Source organism: Oncorhynchus gorbuscha, linkage group LG13 (genome assembly GCF_021184085.1).
Source record: "Oncorhynchus gorbuscha isolate QuinsamMale2020 ecotype Even-year linkage group LG13, OgorEven_v1.0, whole genome shotgun sequence".
Taxonomy (NCBI): domain Eukaryota; kingdom Metazoa; phylum Chordata; class Actinopteri; order Salmoniformes; family Salmonidae; genus Oncorhynchus; species Oncorhynchus gorbuscha.
In genome coordinates this window covers 21,778,092-21,798,656 of record NC_060185.1, presented here as the reverse complement: position 1 = coordinate 21,798,656, position 20,565 = coordinate 21,778,092, and positions in this window count along the sequence as shown.

Here is a 20,565-nt window from a genome sequence, read left to right as displayed (position 1 = left end):
CTATATACATTGTGTGCAAAAGGCATGAGGAGGTAGGCAATAAATAGGCCATAGGAGTGAATAATTACAATTTAGCATATTAACACTGGAGTGATAAATGATCAGATGAACATGTGCAGGTAGAGATACTGGTGTGCAAAAGAGCAGAAAAGTAAATAAAATAAAAACAGTATGGGGATGAGGTAGGTAAATTGGGTGGACAATATACTGATGGACTATGTACAGCTGCAGTGATCGGTTAGCTGCTCAGATAGCAAATGTTTAAAGTTGGTGAGGGAGATAAAAGTCTCCAACTTCAGAGATTTTTGCAATTCGTTCCAGTCACAGGCAACAGAGAACTGGAAGGAAAGGTGGACAAATTAGATTTTGGCTTTAGGGATGATCAGTGAGATACACCTGCTGGAGCGCGTGCTACGGGTGGGTGTTGCCATCGTGACCAGTGAACTGAGATAAGGCGGAGCTTTACCTAGCATAGACTTGTAGATGACCTGGAGCCAATTGGTCTGGCGACGAACATGTAGCGAGGGCCAGCCGACTAGAGCATACAGTCGAGGATCGGTAGTATAGTGAGTTTTACGAGGGTAAGTTTTGCGGCGTGAGTGAAGGAGGCTTTGTTGCGAAATAGAAAGCCGACTCTAGATTTGATTTTGGAATGGAGATGCTTGATATGAGTCTGGAAGGAGAGTTTGCAGTCTAGCCAGACACCTAGGTACTTATAGATGTCCACATATTCTAGGTCGGAACCATCCAGGGTGGTGATGCTAGTCGGGAGGGCGGGTGCAGGCAGCGAACGGTTGAAAAGCATGCAATTGGTTTTACTAGCGTTTAAGAGCAGTTGGAGGCCACGGAAGGAGTGTTGTATGACATTGAAGCTCGTTTGGAGGTTAGATAGCACAGTGTCCAAGGAAGGGCCAGAAGTATACAGAATTGTGTCGTCTGCGTAGAGGTGGATCAGGGAATCACCCGCAGCAAGAGCAACATCATTGATATATACAGAGAAAACAGTCGGCCCGAGAATTGAACCCTGTGGTACCTCCATAGAAACTGCCAGAGGATCGGACAACATGCCCTCCGATTTGACACACTGAACTCTGTCTGCAAAGTAGTTGGTGAACCAGGCAAGGCAGTCATTAGAAAAACCGAGTATGCATACACATACAGAGAGCATGGGATACAATCCCTGTGAGAAATGAGAGAGGAGGTTGAGCTCCTCTGTGAGTCGAAGATTGGGGAAGTAGTGTGTCTTGTATAGAGAGGGAGGGACGTTAATCTCAGCTTTTGTCCTTGAGAAGGTGAAGCATCCCAGTCCTCCTGGTGTCCATTACCCAGCAGCATCCCCTATCTCATTTACCAAGCCTGCTGTGAGCCCCCCACCATCATCACAATCAACCCATACCATCCCCCTCTACCCGACCCTCAATCACTCCAGTAAGGAGCCTTCCTATGACACCCTCCTCTCCACTCATTGCCCTCCCTGCTGCCAACCACCACTGTGCCATGATAAACCACTTCTTAATTTTCCAGCCCGTAATGACTAACCGCCCATTTATCAATCTGGACCATTAGTAAGTGGATCACCTCTCCAGACCTGTCCCCCGTCTTCCTCTCTCACAAGTGGCCAACCTGCCTTCCTCCCTCCCTGTCTGGTCTGCCTGGCCTTGGCAGCCATTGTTGCTCTGGCCAGACAGATCATCTCATTGTTGGTGTTGAAGACTGGGTGATCATGAGTCACATTAGGTTGATTACGCCCTGCGTTCTATACATATTTCTACATGAGCGAGCAGTTCATTTGCTTTGCTGTGTGTGTGTGTGTGTGTGTGTGTGTGTGTGTGTGTGTGTGTGTGTGTGTGTGTGTGTGTGTGTGTGTGTGTGTGTGTGTGTGTGTGTGTGTGTGTGTGTGTGTGTGTGTGTGTGTGTGTGTGTGTGTGTGTGTGTGTGTGTGTGTGTGTGTGTGTGTGTTACCTGCAGACTCCGAGGATGACACAAACTCTATACCCATAGCAACTCCAGGTGAATGATGGTATGTGCGTGCTGGTAGGTGTTTGTGCGCCTGTGTGTTGTTTAACTTTAGCTCCCCTCTCCCAATCCACCATGGGGAGAACAAAATCATTGATTACCCTTCAAGTGTTGAATAAATCTCAGGGCAAGGACTGTAGACCCCCCCCTCATCCCTCTTTCCTACTGGCTGTTCTCTCTGCCTCAACCTCCCTGCTTCCACCGCCTTTCCCCTTCTCTCCTCCTTCCTCTGTCCTGTCCTCCACATGGTCCTGTTAACAGCAGACTAACTGGCAGAGCAGTATTGTGTTCAGTAATTGTACTTATCAACCATGGCCCTCTCACCCATTAAACATCCCCAATAATTAGCTCAGAACAGGGGCTGAGGTCCATGGGCCCGACCTGCCCGACCTGCCTGGCTCAGCTTACCCCCAGAGTGGAAGCAGGTGGAAACTATTCAGTACCGGAATGGCTGACTATACGTTAGAGAGTCATATCCTGGCTCCTTCAGTGTGACAGTTGCACACGTCAAGGGACATGTAAAATGGAGCTCCTTGACAAGTGGCTCTGGCTAACGTGAAACATGATGATGGTCGTACAGAAAGAGAGACACATAAACACACACTAAAAAGGTGCACAAACACATACGCACACACACACCTAAATGACAAACGTAGTACACAGACAGACAGAAACAAACACACACTCAAAGGTGCACAAACACAAACGCACACACACACCTAAATGACAAACGTAGTACACAGACAGACAGAAACAAACACACACTCAAAGGAGCACACAACATATGCACACACACAAACCTAAATGACTACTGTAGTACACACAGAGACACAGGCACTTCTACAAAACAATAATGCACAATAGTCATTTCACAAATGTCTTCAAATTCCAGTCTCCCATTGATTTCATAAACAATAGCTGTGGTGCAAGATAATACCCCTCCACTGGCAGAGCTTTCCTCTCCCGTGTCCGTGCCCGTGCCCGTGTCCGTGCTGTACTGTACTGCGGTCTCTCTCCAGCAGGCAGTCTGATAGTCCTTGGTAGACAGAGGAGACTGTATTGACCTTTCTGCTCTTAATCCATGCTGACAAAGCCTGCAGGCTACAGCACACATTCTTTTTTTTTCCAGTAACAGACACACACACACACACACACACACACACACACACACACACACACACACACACACACACACACACACACACACACACACACACACACACACACACACACACACACACACACACACACACACACACACACACACAACTCTACTGTATCTACATGTATACAACTGCCTTCAACAAGCACTAGGGACACTAAAGAATATAAACTACCCACTGGCCAAAGACATCAATTCAACATCTAGTTTTGATTTACATTTGATTGAGTTGTCACATAAAATGTCACCATGTCATTGCATTTAGGTTAAAAGTTGGTTGAAAAAAATCCAATCAGTTTCCACATTGATTCCATGTCATCACATTGATTTTTTTGCAGTTGAAATGACGTAGAAAGAACTTTCATTCAACCAGTTTTTGCCCAGTGAGTAGGCTCTTCGACTTCCTTTGTAAGTGTTTGTGAGTAAGTGTTTGTGAAAAGATATCTGAAATAACTGGTGTGTTTTTGAAGGCGGAATTGTGTGTAATTCAATTGTATTATATAGAAGATATACAAGCCGCACATGAAATAGAATAGCAGAAAGCTTGGCTTTGAAGGACAGCTGTAGTGTTTTCCAACATAATGCCGTAACAGTCTATGACAGGCAGCTCTTCTAAGCTGTCATAGCTGTTTGAGGATTAGGGGGGAGAAATACGGTTATGAAATATAGTGAATAAAACATGAGTCTGATGTGTGAGAGAAGAAGGTCTGATGCGTGAGTGATGTGTTTGAGCTGTTGAACTGGCCTGTCTCTATGACTGAGGGAAAATCCTGGCTCTGCACTTTCAGCTTGAGATGGGTACAGACTCTTATTCAGTCAAATGTTAAAGTATTCCGCTATCTTTGATATCAAAAATGAATGATTGAAATGACTAGAAACTCCCTCTCTAATTTCAGACCCATCAGATCATCTGTAGTTTTCAATTATCATTAATAAGTGATAATTTGAATCGGGGCAATGGATAGTTTTTTGATTAGATTCTCATTAATTAATATGAGGTTTTGAGAGGGCTATTTTCAGGGAGCTTCGTGTGTGTGTGTGTGTGTGTGTGTGTGTGTGTGTGTGTGTGTGTGTGTGTGTGTGTGTGTGTGTGTGTGTGTGTGTGTGTGTGTGTGTGTGTGTGTGTGTGTGTGTGTGTGTGTGTGTGTGTGTGTGTGTGTGTGTGTGTGTAAGAGGGAGATGAAAGAGAATGATTGAGTGAAATCTGCTCCATTTAAACATAACACAGCACACTACTTCCCCCTCAATTCCACATCCTTATCCCCCCTCTCTCGCCTCCTTTCCCTCCTTCTCATCCTCTCTCTTCCCTATTCATCCCCCTCTGCCCACCTCTTTCTCTATCAGCGTTGAAAGGCACATGATCAAATAACACCTCATTCATTATGAAATGTGTTTTGTTCCCCAACCTCAGGCTGTTTTCATATGTGTATATGCGTATGTGCGTGCGTGTTTGTGTGTGTGCGTATGTGCGTGCGTGTTTGTGTGTGTGCGTATGTGCGTGCGTGTTTGTGTGTGTGCGTATGTGGGTGCGTGTTTGTGTGTGTGCGTATGTGCGTGCGTGTTTGTGTGTGTGCGTATGTGCGTGCGTGTTTGTGTGTGTGCGTATGTGCGTGCGTGTTTGTGTGTGTGCGTATGTGCGTGCGTGTTTGTGTGTGTGCGTATGTGCGTGCGTGTTTGTGTGTGTGCGTATGTGCGTGCGTGTTTGTGTGTGTGCGTATGTGCGTGCGTGTTTGTATGTGTGCGTATGTGCGTGCGTGTTTGTGTGTTTGCGTAAGTGCGTGCGTGTTTGTGTGTGCGTATGTGCGTGCGTGTTTGTGTGTGCGTATGTGCGTGCGTGTTTGTTTGTGAGTGCCGTATTATTAGTGTTTATTGCAGCAGTCGGACAGCTCAGGGAGATTGCCTATCACTGGTGACCTAATGTGTTTTAAAGAAACACGACTCACTGTGAGAAGATGTGTCCCTCACAGGCACAAAGGAGTGGGTGGAAATAAACAAGTAAAAATGGCCTGTATTGTTGGTAATGAGGTTCTGTGATGTTTGTGCTTCCCTGTCAGACTGAGAAACAGCTACAAGGAAATTAGATGAAAACACAGCCACAGACACAGACACATAGACAGAGCCAGACCCAGACCTCTTAGTCGGGACCTCTTAGTGACAACATCATCTGCTTTCACTGTTTACTTCAAGACTCATAGGCCGTCAGAGTACTACCATTACATTGAATACTATTATCTATGCTAAGGTTAGCACCCAAGCACAGGAGGCTGCTGAGGCTAGAACGGCTCATAATAATGTCCAAAACGGAGCAAATGGTTTGGCATCAAAAACATGAAAACCTTGTGTTTGATGTATTTGATATCATTCCACTGATTCCACTCCAGTCATTAACATGAGCCCGTCCTCCCCAATTAAGGTGTCATCAAGCTAGCTATGGTGCGTGTCAACATTCACAACACTGCTTTAGCAACTGGAAGCCCACTCCCATCCATGTCTGAATCTCCAGCTCTGAGAATGGTGTGAATAACACATCACGTTGACTGGGTCTCTGTTTGGGGCTAGCTAGCCAGGCTAATGAGAGGGTTTGGGTGAGCTGTGGTCCGGATGTTCCTGTGATCATCATCCATCAGTCCATCCATCAGTCCATCCATCAGTCTAGTCTCTTCAGGTGGGCTTCCCTGGTGGAGAAGGTGTATAGAGTTCATTATACAACGGCATGATTTATTCCTCATCCTACTTAGTTCAATAGAGAGCTTTTCCATTTTGATATTGAGAGGCCAAGTGCTTTGGGAATCTGTGACATTGAGATGGGTGGGGGAGAAGAGGGGGAGGGCGGTAAGGGAGACGGGGGAGTGTTGATGAGGTGAGGGAGCATTAACGGAAGTGAGTTGGGATTACTCAAATGGAACTACACCTGTGTCCTCACTCTGACCAATTGGAGCGTTGAGTAAAAATGGACACTTGGGACCCCAGACGGCAGATTGAAAACCAAATAGTTAACCCATCTGGACAGGTCTTGATGACATGGGTCATACTGTGCCGATCCAAGCCAATCCCAATGAAAGGCAGTGAATGGGGGAGTTCTACAATTTCTAGCATATAAACAAAGCAGACATTCTGCTGTTATGGTGTGGAAGGCATTTATTGTCTCTTCCGAGTTTTATTGAACATTTTATTTTATGACTTATATTATATAGTCAACCTCTTGTTCGAGCTACATCTGTTTAGGTACTGGCTTCATTTCTAGTAACCAGTCCCCCAGTCAATATCAGAAGCCAGTGATGAGAGCACCAGACGTTTACATTTTGTTCATTTAGCAGGCACTCTTATCCAGAGTGACTCTTACAGTCAGTGGAGTGCTATTCCATTTTCAGTCAGCTCATTTACCTCACTCTCGGGTGACTCACTGTTATAACAGGAAGGTGAACCAACACAGAGCTATTTACAAGTTAATGACATCACAGTCACACCAGAACACGTACACACCCTCACACACTTTTACACTCATCATATGCTGCTGCTACTCTTCTTTATTTTACTCTTATTATTATCTATCCTGATGCCTAGTCACTTTACCCTTCCTTCATGTACACTACCATTCATACATTTGGGGTCACTTAGAAATGTCCTTGTTTTTGAAAGAAAAGCACGTTTTTTGTCCTTTAAAATAACGTCAAATTGATCCGAAATACAGTGTAGAGATTGTTAATGTTGTAAATGTCTATTGTAGCTGGAAACGGCTGATTTTGAATGGAATATCTACATAAGCATGTGTTCCAATGGCATATTGTGTTAGCTAATCCAAGTTTATCATTTTAAAAGGCTAATTGATCGTTAGAAAACCCTTTTGCAATTGTGTTAGCACAGCTGAAAACTGTTGTTCTGATAAAGAAGCAATAAAACAGGCCTTTAGACTAGCTGAGTATCTGGAGCATCAGCATTTGTGGGTTCGATTACAGGCTCAAAATGGCTAGAAACAAAGAAGTTTCTTCTGAAACTCATCAGTCTATTCTTGTTCTGAGAAATGAAGGCTATTCCATATGAGAAATTGCCAAGAAACTCAAGATCTGGTACAATGCTGTGTACTACTCCATTCACAGAACAGCGCATACTGGCTCTAACCAGAATATAACAAGTGTGAGGCCCCACTCTTTAATTACAATTACAAGCAAATTAACACTGGAGTGATAGATGTGCAGATGATGATGTGCAAGTAGAAATGTTGATGTGCAAAAAAGTAAATAAAAACAATATGAGGATGAGGTGGGTAGATTGGATGGGATATTTACAGATGGGCTGTGTACAGCTGCAGTGATCGTTAGCTGCTCAGATAGCTGATGTTTCAATTTATTGAGGGAGATATAAGTCTCCAACTTCAGCGATTTTTGCAATTCGTTCCAGTCATTGGCAGCAGAGAACTGGAAGGAAAGGCGGCCAAATGAGGTGTTGGCTTTGGGGATTACCAGTGAGATATACTTGCAGGAGCGCGTGCTACGGGTGAGTGTTATTATCATGACCAGTGAGCTGAGATAAGGCAGAGCTTTACCTAGCAAATACTTATAGATGACCTGGAGCCAGTGGGTTTGGCGACGAATATGTGTCGGGCCAGCTGACGAAAGCATACAGATCGCAGTGGTGGGTGGTATATGGGGCTTTGGTGACGAAATGGATGGCACTGTGATAGACTGCATCCAATTTGCTGAGTAGAGTGTTGGAGGCTATTTTGTAAATGACATCGCCGAAGTCGAGGATCGGTAGGATAGTTTTACGAGGGTATGTTTGGCGGCGTGAGTAAAGGAGGCTTTGTTGCGAGATAGGAAGCCGATTCTAGATTTAATTTTGGATTGGAGATGTTTGATATGAGTCTGGAAGGAGAGTTTGCAGTCTAGCCAGACACCTACTTATAGATGTCCACATATTCTAAGTCAGAACCATCCAGAGTAGTGTTGCTAGACGTGGGGACAGGAGGGCACCGATCAGTTGAAGAGCATGCATTTAGTTTTACTAGCATTTAAGAGCAGTTGGAGGCCACGGAAGGAGTGTTGTATGGCATTGAAGCTTGTTTGGAGGTTTGATAACACAGTGTCCAAAGAAGAGCCAGATATATACAGAATGGTGTTGTCTGCATATAGGTGGATCAGGGAATCACCTGCAGCAAGAGCGAAATCGTTGATATATACAGTGAAAGGATTCGGCCCGAGAATTGAACCCTGTGTAGGGTAGCCTAGTGTTTAGAGCGTTGGACTAGTAACCGAAAGATTGCAAGTTCGAATCCCCGAGCTTACGAGGTACAAATCTGTCCTTCTGCCCCTGAACAAGCAGTTAACCTACTGTTCCTAGGCCGTCATTGAAAATAAGAATTTGTTCTTAACTGACTTGCCAAGTTAAATAAAGGTAAAAAATAAATAAAATAAAATAAAAATAGAGATGCTCCAGATGCACAACTAGTCTAAAGAAGGCCTGTTTTATTGCTTCTTTAATAAGCACAACAGTATTCAGCTGTTCTAACATAATTGCAAAAGGGTTTTCTAATGATCAATTAGCCTTTTAAAATTATAAACATGGATTAGCTAACACAATGTGCCATTGGAACACAGGAGTGATGGTTTCTGATAATGTGCTTCTGTACGCCACTGTAGACATTTAATAAAAAATCTGCCGTTTCCAGCCACAATAATCATTTACAACATTAACAATGTCTACACTGTATTTCTGATCAATTTCATGTGATTTTAATGGACAAAAAATGTGCTTTTCTTTCAAAAACAAGGACATTTCTACGTGACCCCAAACTTTTGAACGGTAGTGTACATATCTACGTCAAATATCTCATACCCAGCACATTGATCTGGTACTGGTACTCTATGAATGTACAGTTGAAGTCGGAAGTTTACATACACTTAGGTTGGAGTCATTAAAACTTTTCAACCAGCCCACAAATTTCTTGTTAACAAACTATAGTTCTAGCTGGATAGGACAAGTTGGATAGGACATCTACTTTGTGCATGACACAAATCATTTTTCTAACAATTGTTTACAGACAGATTATTTCACTTATAATTCACTGTATCACAATTCCAGTGGGTCAGAAGTTTATATGCACTAAGTTATGCCTTCAAACAGCTTGGAAAATTCCAGAAAATTATGTCATGGCTGTAGAAGGACCTGATAGAATAAATTACATAGTTTGAGTCAATTGGAGGTGTACCAGTGGATGTATTTCAAGGCTTAACTTCAAATCCAGTGCCTGTTTGTTTGACATCATGGGAAAATAAAAAGCAGTTAAGACCTCAGAAATTAATTGTGGACCTCCACAGGTCTGGTTCATCCTTGGGAGCAATTTCCAAAGGCCTGAAGGTACCACGTTCATCTGTACAAACAATAGAACGCAAGTATAAACACCATGTGCCACGCAGTCGTCATTCCACTCAGGAAGGAGACGCGTTCTGTCTCCTAGAGATGAACCTACTTTGGTGCGAAAAGTGTGAATCGATAACAGAACAGCAGCAAAGGACCTTGTGAAGATCCTGGAGGAAACAGGTACAAAATTATCTATAGCCACAGTAAAACGAGTTCTATATCGACATAACCTGAAAGGCCGCTCGGCAAGGAAGAAGCCATTGCTCCAAAACTGTCATAAAAAAGCCAGACTATGGTTTGCAACTGCACATGGGGACAAAGATTGTGCTTTTTGGAGAAATGTCCTCTGGTCTGATGAAACAAAAATAGATCTGCTTGCCATAATGTTTGGAGGAAAAAGGGGGAGGCTTGCAAGCCGAAGAACACCATCCCAACCGTGAAGCATGGGGGTGGCAGCATCATGTTGTATGGGTGCTTTGCTACAGGAGGGACTGGTGCACTTCACAAAATAGATGGCTTCATGAGGACGGAAATTTATGTGGATATATTGAAGCAACATCTCAAGACAACAATCAGGAAGTTAAAGCTTGGTCGCAAATGGATCTTCCAAATGGACAATGACCCCAAGCATACTTACAAAGTTGTGTCAAAATGGCTTAAGGACAACAAAGTCAAGGTATTGGAGTGGCCATCACAAAGCCCTGACCTCAATCCAACAGACAATTTGTGGGCAGAACTGAAAAGTATGTGTGAGCAAGGCCTACAAACCTGCCTCAGTTACACCAGCTCTGTCAGGAGGAATGGGCCAAAATTCACCCAAATTATTGTGGGAATCTTGTGGAAGGCCACCTGGAATGTTTGACCCAAGTTAAACAATGTCAAGGCAATGCTACCAAATACTAATTGAGTTCACGTAACCTTCTGACCCACTGGGAATGTGATGAAAGAAATAAAAGCTGAAATAAATAATTCTCTCTACTATTATTCTGATATTTCCCATTCTTAAAATAAAGTGGTGATCTTAGCTGCCCTAAGACAGGGAGTTGTTACTAAGATTAAATGTCAGGAATTGTGAAAAACTGAGTTTAAATGTATTTGGCACATTTTTGTGTATTTAATCTTATTCCTCTTGTGTTAGTTAAAATTATTTTTGTCTTATTTTTTCACTGAATCATTTGGGAATCGTTTGAACAAGCATTTCACTGTGAAGTCTGCACCAGTTGTTTTCAGCACATGATGAACACAATATAATTTGATTTAAACTACACTGAGTGGGAATTGACATGGCGATGACATCACAGTCCCCTACAGTAAGAACAAACACACACACAAACACACGTACACATACACACGCACACACACCATAAATCACAGACACAGATTGTGTCTTTACATAACAAGGAAGTCATGCAAGAAAATGTGTATCTCTTCTCCAAGCTGCCACTGGGCCTAGTAGAAAATATGACTATTGATTAGGATGACAGATGACACCCTCATTATCTCTGATCAAGCACTTCTCCTTCAATTTACATGAAGACAGAATCATATTAATGTCAGAGAGGGGATGAAGATGTAGAGTACAGAGTGAAGACCAAGAGGGAGGGAGGGAGGGAGGGAGGGAGGGAGGGAGGGAGGGAGGGAGGGAGGGAGGGAGGGAGGGAGGGAGGGAGGGAGGGAGGGAGGGAGGGAGGGAGGGAGGGAGGGAGAAAAGGAGGGAGAAAAGGACGGGAGAAAAGGACGGGAGGGAGGGAGAAAAGGACGGGAGGGAGAAAAGGACGGGAGTGAGGGAGGGAGAAAAGGACGGGAGGGAGAAAAGGACGGGAGGGAGGGGCGAATAGAGGGAGGGAGGGGATCATGTGGGAGTGAGAAAGAAGGTATGTTCATATGGTTTGTGATATGTGGATTGAGGACTATGGTGTCTTGTTGTCTGTGGTGGCGGTGTGAAACACCCAGACAGAGGGGGGAGAGGTGGGGTGTGTTAGAGTGAGAGAATGGTAAGTTGGTATACATTTCCTTGCAAAAATATTCACCCCCTGTAACGGTTTTCGTCCTCCTCTTCTGAGGAGTAGGAAGGATCGGACCAATGCGCAGCGTGGTAAGTGTCCATAATATAATTGTAATGAAATATAACTGAACACAGAAAACAAAGGAATAAGAGAATAAATGGAAACCGACACAGTCCCGTATGGAGGAAACACAGACAGGGAAAATAATCACCCACCACCAACATTGTTATGCAGGTGAGAGAGGACCCAAAAGCGACTTAACAGAAACAGAGTTTATTCAAGTCCAAACAGGGAATAACAGAAATCCTCTAGTCTGTAGAGGGGAATAACAGGAGAAGCGGCCACAGACTGCAGGTCGCTTCGGGTAGGCGCAGGCCGTAGTTGACAGAGACACCTGCTCACACGCAGCATCTGATGAAGGCAAAAAACACGACAGGACAGGGCGAAACACAATCACAGCACGGTGAATACTAAACAAGGAACCGACGGGACAGGAACGGAACACAAAGGAATAAATAGGGACTCTAATCAGGGGAAAGGATCGGGAACAGGTGTGGGAAGACTAAATGATGATTAGGGGAATAGGAACAGCTGGGAGCAGGAACGGAACGATAGAGAGAAGAGAGAGCGAGAGAGTGAGAGAGGGAGGGGAGAGAGAGGGATAGAAAGAGGGAAAGAACCTAATAAGACCAGCAGAGGGAAACGAATAGAATGGGGAGCACAGGGACGAGACATGATAATAAATGACAAACATGACAGTACCCCCCACTCACCGAGCGCCTCCTGGCGCACTCGAGGAGGAATCCTGGCGGCAACGGAGGAAATCATCGATGAGTGAACGGTCCAGCACGTCCCGAGACGGAACCCAACTCCTCTCCTCAGGACCGTAACCCTCCCAATCCACTAAGTATTGGTGACCCCGTCCCCGAGAACGCATGTCCATGATCTTATGTACCTTGTAAATAGGTGCGCTCTCGACAAGGACGGGAGGGGGGAAGACGAACGGGGGTGCGAAGAAAGGGCTTAACACAGGAGACATGGAAGACAGGATGGACGCGACGAAGATGTCGCGGAAGAAGCAGTCGCACAGCGACAGGATTGACGACCTGGGAGACACGGAACGGACCAATGAACCGCGGAGTCAACTTACGAGAAGCTGTCGTAAGAGGAAGGTTGCGAGTGGAAAGCCACACTCTCTGGCTGCAACAATACCTTGGACTCTTAATCCTGCGTTTATTGGCGGCTCTCACCGTCTGTGCCCTGTAACGGCAAAGTGCAGACCTCACCCTCCTCCAGGTGCGCTCACAACGTTGGACAAACGCTTGAGCGGAGGGAACGCTGGACTCGGCAAGCTGGGATGAGAACAGAGGAGGCTGGTAACCCAGACTACTCTGAAACGGAGATAACCCGGTAGCAGACGAAGGAAGCGAATTGTGAGCGTATTCTGCCCAGGGGAGCTGTTCTGCCCAAGACGCAGGGTTTCTGAAAGAAAGGCTGCGTAGTATGCGACCAATCGTCTGATTGGCCCTCTCTGCTTGACCGTTAGACTGGGGATGAAACCCGGAAGAGAGACTGACGGACGCACCAATCAAACGACAGAACTCCCTCCAAAACTGTGACGTGAATTGCGGGCCTCTGTCTGAAACGGCGTCTACCGGGAGGCCATGAATTCTGAATACATTCTCAATAATGATTTGTGCCGTCTCCTTAGCGGAAGGAAGTTTAGCGAGGGGAATGAAATGTGCCGCCTTAGAGAACCTATCGACAACCGTAAGAATCACAGTCTTCCCCGCAGACAAAGGCAGACCGGTAATGAAGTCTAAGGCGATGTGAGACCATGGTCGAGAAGGAATGGGGAGCGGTCTGAGACGACCGGCAGGAGGAGAGTTACCCGACTTAGTCTGCGCGCAGTCCGAACAAGCAGCCACGAAACGGCGCGTGTCACGCTCCTGAGTCGGCCACCAAAAGCGCTGGCGAATAGACGCAAGAGTGCCTCGAACACCGGGATGACCAGCTAACTTGGCAGAGTGAGCCCACTGAAGAACAGCCAGACGAGTGGAAACAGGAACGAAAAGGAGGTTACTAGGACAAGCGCGTGGCGACGCAGTGTGCGTGAGTGCTTGCTTAACCTGTCTTTCAATTCCCCAGACTGTTAACCCGACAACACGCCCATAAGGAAGAATCCCCTCGGGATCAGTAGAAGCCACAGAAGAACTAAACAGACGGGATAAGGCATCAGGCTTGGTGTTCTTGCTACCCGGACGGTAAGAAATCACAAACTCGAAACGAGCGAAAAACAACGCCCAACGAGCTTGACGGGCATTAAGTCGTTTGGCAGAACGGATGTACTCAAGGTTCTTATGGTCTGTCCAAACGACAAAAGGAACGGTCGCCCCCTCCAACCACTGTCGCCATTCGCCTAGGGCTAAGCGGATGGCGAGCAGTTCACGGTTACCCACATCATAGTTGCGCTCAGATGGCGACAGGCGATGAGAAAAATAAGCGCACGGATGAACCTTATCGTCAGACTGGAAGCGCTGGGATAGAATGGCTCCCACGCCTACCTCTGAAGCGTCAACCTCGACAATGAATTGTCTAGTGACGTCAGGAGTAACGAGGATAGGAGCGGACGTAAAACGTTCTTTTAGAAGATCAAAAGCTCCCTGGGCGGAACCGGACCACTTAAAACACGTCTTGACAGAAGTAAGAGCTGTGAGAGGGGCAGCAACTTGACCGAAATTACGAATGAAACGCCGATAGAAATTAGCGAAACCTAAAAAGCGCTGCAACTCGACACGTGACCTTGGAACGGGCCAATCACTGACAGCTTGGACCTTAGCGGAATCCATCTGAATGCCTTCAGCGGAAATAACGGAACCGAGAAAAGTAACGGAGGAGACATGAAAAGAGCACTTCTCAGCCTTTACGTAGAGACAATTCTCTAAAAGGCGCTGTAGAACACGTCGAACGTGCTGAACATGAATCTCGAGTGACGGAGAAAAAATCAGGATATCGTCAAGATAGACAAAAACAAAGATGTTCAGCATGTCTCTCAGAACATCATTAACTAATGCCTGAAAAACAGCTGGCGCATTGGCGAGACCGAACGGCAGAACCCGGTACTCAAAATGCCCTAACGGAGTGTTAAACGCCGTTTTCCACTCGTCCCCCTCTCTGATGCGCACGAGATGGTAAGCGTTACGAAGGTCCAACTTAGTAAAGCACCTGGCTCCCTGCAGAATCTCGAAGGCTGATGACATAAGGGGAAGCGGATAACGATTCTTAACCGTTATGTCATTCAGCCCTCGATAATCCACGCAGGGGCGCAGAGTACCGTCCTTCTTCTTAACAAAAAGAACCCCGCCCCGGCCGGAGAAGAAGAAGGCACTATGGTACCGGCGTCAAGAGACACAGACAAATAATCCTCGAGAGCCTTACGTTCGGGAGCCGACAGAGAGTATAGTCTACCTCGAGGAGGAGTGGTCCCTGGAAGGAGATCAATACTACAATCATACGACCGGTGAGGAGGAAGGGAGTTGGCTCGGGACCGACTGAAGACCGTGCGCAGATCATGATATTCCTCCGGCACTCCTGTCAAATCGCCAGGTTCCTCCTGAGAAGTAGGGAGAGAAGAAACGGGAGGGATGGCAGACATTAAACACTTCACATGACAAGAAACGTTCCAGGATAGGATAGAATTACTAGACCAATTAATAGAAGGATTATGACATACTAGCCAGGGATGACCCAAAGAAATAGTCTCACTGTGGTTACCAGATACTGTGAGAGTTAAAGGTAGTGTCTCAAATTTGATACTGGGAAGATGACTACCATCTAAGGCAAACATGGGCGTAGGCTTGTCTAACGGTCTGAAAGGAATGTTATGTTTCCGAACCCATGCTTCGTCCATGAAACAACCCTCAGCCCCAGAGTCAATCAAGGCACTGCATGTAGCACCCGAACCGGTCCAGCGTAGATGGACCGACATAGTAGTACAAGATCTAGATGAAGAGGACTGAGTAGTAGCGCTCACCAGTAGCCCTCCGCTTACTGATGGGCTCTGGCCTCTTACTGGACATGAATTAACAAAATGTCCAGCAACTCCGCAATAGAGGCACAGGCGGTTGGTGATCCTCCGTTCCCTCTCCTTAGTCGAGATGCGAATCCCTCCCAGCTGCATGGGCTCAGTCTCAAAGCCAGAGGAGGGAGATGGTTGCGATGCGGAGCAGGGAAACACCGTTGATGCGAGCTCTCTTCCACGAGCCCGGTGACGAAGATCTACCCGTCGTTCTATGCGGATGGCGAGAGCAATCAAAGAGTCCACATCTGAAGGAACCTCCCGGGAGAGAATCTCATCCTTAACCACTGCGTGGAGTCCCTCCAGAAAACGAGCGAGCAGCGCCGGCTCGTTCCACTCACTAGAGGCAGCAAGAGTGCGAAACTCAATAGAATAATCCGTTATGGACCGTTCACCTTGGCATAAGGAAGCCAGGGCCCTAGAAGCCTCCCTACCAAAAACTGAACGGTCAAAAACCCGAATCATCTCCTCTTTAAAGTTCTGGAACTTGTTAGAGCAATCAGCCCTTGCCTCCCAGATAGCTGTGCCCCATTCACGAGCCCGGCCAGTAAGGAGTGAAATGACGTAAGCAACCCGAGCTCTCTCTCTAGAGTATGTGTTGGGTTGGAGAGAGAACACAATCTCACACTGCGTGAGAAAGGAGCGGCACTCAGTGGGCTGCCCGGAGTAGCAAGGTGGGTTATTAACCCTAGGTTCTGGAGGCTCGGCAGGCCAGGAAGTAACAGGTGGCACGAGACGTAGACTCTGGAACTGTCCAGAGAGGTCGGAAACCTGAGCGGCCAGGTTCTCCACGGCATGGCGAGCAGCAGACAATTCCTGCTCGTGTCTGCCGAGCATGGCTCCTTGGATCTCGACGGCAGTGTAACGAGCGTCTGAAGTCGCTGGGTCCATTCCTTGGTCGGTTCCTTCTGTTATGCAGGTGAGAGAGGACCCAAAAGCGACTTAACAGAAACAGAGTTTATTCAAGTCCAAACAGGGAATAACAGAAATCCTCTAGTCTGTAGAGGGGAATAACAGGAGAAGCGGCCACAGACTGCAGGTCGCTTCGGGTAGGCGCAGGCCGTAGTTGACAGAGACACCTGCTCACACGCAGCATCTGATGAAGGCAAAAAACACGACAGGACAGGGCGAAACACAATCACAGCACGGTGAATACTAAACAAGGAACCGACGGGACAGGAACGGAACACAAAGGAATAAATAGGGACTCTAATCAGGGGAAAGGATCGGGAACAGGTGTGGGAAGACTAAATGATGATTAGGGGAATAGGAACAGCTGGGAGCAGGAACGGAACGATAGAGAGAAGAGAGAGCGAGAGAGTGAGAGAGGGAGGGGGAGAGAGAGGGATAGAAAGAGGGAAAGAACCTAATAAGACCAGCAGAGGGAAACGAATAGAATGGGGAGCACAGGGACGAGACATGATAATAAATGACAAACATGACAAACATGGGGAAAACAGGCTACCTAAGTATGATTCTCAATCAGAGACAATGATCGACAGCTGCCTCTGATTGAGAACAATACCAGGCCAAACACAGAAATACAACATAGAAAAAAGAACAGACTACCAACCCCAACTCACGCCCTGACCGAACTAAAACAAAGACATAAAAAAGGAACTAAGGTCAGAATGTGACACCACCTTGGTGTTCTTCCTATTTTTTTGAATTACAACCTGTCATATAAATGGATTTTTATTTGGATGTCATGTAATGGACATACACAAAATAGTCCAAATTGGTGAAGTGAAATTAGAACAATTCATTTAAAAAAATACAAAATAATTATAACGTAAAAGAAGTGCGTGCATGTGTATTCACCCCCTTTGCTCTGAAACCCCTAAATAAGATCTGGTGCAACCAATTACCTTCAGAAGTCACATAATTACTTAGATTGCACACAGGTGGACTTAATTTAAGTGTCACATGATGTCAGTATACAGTCGTGGCCAAAAGTTTTGAGAATGACACAGATATTCATTTTCACAAAGTCTGCTGCCTCAGTTTGTATGATGGCAATTTGCATATACTCCAGAATGTTATGATGAGTGACCAGATGAATTGCAATTAATTGCAAAGTCCCTATTTGCCATGCAAATTAGCTGAATCCCCCCCCAAAAAAATGTACACTGAATTTCAGCCCTGCCACAAAATGACCAGCTGACATCATGTCAGTGATTCTTTTGTTAACACAGTTGTGAGTGTTGACGAGGACAAGGCTGGAGATCACTGTCATGCTGATTGAGTTCGAATAACAGACTGGAAGCTTCAAAAGGAGGGTGGTGCATGGAATCACTGTTTTTCCTCTGTCAATCATGGTTAACTGCAAGGAAACACGTGCCGTCATCATTGCTTTGCACAAAGGGCTTCACAGGCAAGGATATTGCTGCCAGTAAGATTGCACCTAAATCAACCATTTATCGGATCATCAAGAACGTCAAGGAGAGTGGTTCAACTGTTGTGAAGAAGGCTTCAGGGCACCCAAGAAAGTCCAGCAAGTGCCAGGACCGTCTCCTAAAGTTGATTCAGCTGCGGGATCAGGGCACCACCAGTACAGAGCTTGCTCAGGAAGGGCAGCAAGCAGGTGTGAGTGCATCTGCACGCACAGTGAGGCAAAAACTTTTGGAGGATTGCCTGGTGTCAAGAAGGGCAGCAAAGAAGCCACTTCTATCCAGGAAAAACATCAGGGACAGACTGATATTCTGCAAAAGGTATAGGGATTGGACAGCTGAGGACTGGGGTAAAGTCATTTTCTCTGATGAATCCCCTTTCCGATTGTTTGGGGCATCTGGAAAAAAGCTTGTCCGGAGAAGACAATGTGGGCGGTACCATCAGTCCTGTGTCATGCCAACAGTAAAGCATCCTGAGACCATTCATGTGTAGGGTTGCTTCTCAGCCAAGGGAGTGGGCTCACCCACAATTTTTCCTAAGAACACAGCCATGAATAAAGAATGGTACCAACACATCCTCTGAGAGCAACTTCTCCCAACCATCCAGGAACAGTTTGATGATGCACAATGCCTTTTCCAGCATGATGGAGCACCTTGCCATAAGGCAAACGTGATAACTAAGTGGCTTGGAACTTAGATATGTTGGGTCCATGGCCAGGAAACTCCCCAGACCTTAATCCCATTGAGAACTGATGGTCAATCCTCAAGAGGCGGGTGGACAAACAAAACCCACATATTCTGGCAAACTTCAAGCATTGATTAAGCAAGAATGGGCTGCCATCAGTCAGAATTGTGCCCAGAAGTTAATTGACAGCATGCCAGGGCAGATTGCAGAGGTCTTGAAAAAGAATTGGTCAACACTGCAAATATTGACTATTTGCATCAATTTCATGTAATTGTCAATGAAAGCCTTTGACACTTATGAAATGCTTGTAATTATACTTCAATATTCCATAGAAACATCTGACAAAAATATCTAAAGACACTGAAGCAGCAAACTTTGTGGAAATTAATATTTGTGTCAATCTCAAAACTTTTGGCCAGGACTGTATCAGAAAGGAACCAGAGTCTGCAACCCCACTAAACAAGGGGCACCACCAAGGAGCTCTCCAAACAGGTCAGGGTCAAAGTTGTGGAGCACCATTAAATCCATTATTAAAAAATGTTAAGAATATGTCACCACAACAAATCTGCCAAGAGTGGGCTGCCCACCAAAACCCACGGACTAGGCAAGGAGCGCATTGATCAGAGAGGCAACAAAGAGACCAAAGATAACTCTGAAGGAGCTGCAAAGCTCCACAGCAGAGATTGGAGTATCTGTCCATATGACCACATTTTGGAGAACACCAAACTTGTTTGCTATTTTTTTTTCTTAAATCAATGGGGGAGACTCCCCAAACATATGAAGAAGGTAAGATGAGACTAAAATTGAGCTTTTTGACCATCAAGGAAAATACTATGTCAGGCGCAAACCCAACACCTCTCATCTCCCCGAGAACGCCATCCCCACAGTGAAGCTTGGTGGTGGCAGCATCATGCTGTGGGGATGTTTTTCATCGGCAAGGACTGGGAACCTGGTCAGAATGGAAGGAATGATGGATGGCTCTAAATACAGAGAAATTCTTGAGGGAAATCTGTTTCATTCTTCCAGAGATTTGAGACTGGGACAGAGGTTCAACTTCCAGCAGGACATTGACCCTAAGCATACTGCTAATGCAACAATTGAGTGGTTTAGGGGGAACATTTAAATGTCTTGGAATGGCCTAGTCAAAGCCCAGACCCCAATCCAATTGAGAATCTGTGGTATGACTTAAAGATTGCTGTTCACCAGCAAAACCCATCCAACTTCAAGGAGCTGGAGTAGTTTTGCCTTGAAGAATGGGCAAAAATCCTAGTGGCTAGATGTGCCAAGCATATAGAGACATACCCCTTGAGACTTGCAGCTGTAATCACTGCAAAAGGTGGCTCTACAAAGTCCTACATAGTATTGACTTTGGGGGGTGAAATGTTACACACGCTCAACTCTTCTGTTTTTCTGTCTTATTTCTTGTTCATTTCACAATAACAAAATATTTTGCATCATCAAAGTGGTAGGCATGTTGTGTAAATCAAATGATACAAACCCTCCCAAAAATACATTTTAATTCCATGTTGTAAGGCAACAAAGAGGAAAAATGCCAAAGGGGTGATCACTTTCGCAAGCCGGTGTATAGAATGTAGAATAGTGTATGCGAAGATGTGGGGAAGGGGTGATGGGGGTGGAGGTGTGAATGGGATTGTGTTTGTAGGGGATGCATGTGAAGGGTTTGATTGCAAGTGTGCGTGCGCGTGTGCGTACATGCATGTGGAGGACATGGTCACTACGCTGTGAGTCTTTCTGTGTGTGTGGTTGGTGTTGAGGCTGCCAGCTCTCTGCATGCTTAATTTCCCGTAGTGAACCACTGTTTTCTCTGCTCAGACAACAAAATGCTGATGTACTGTAGCTAGAAGAGTTGT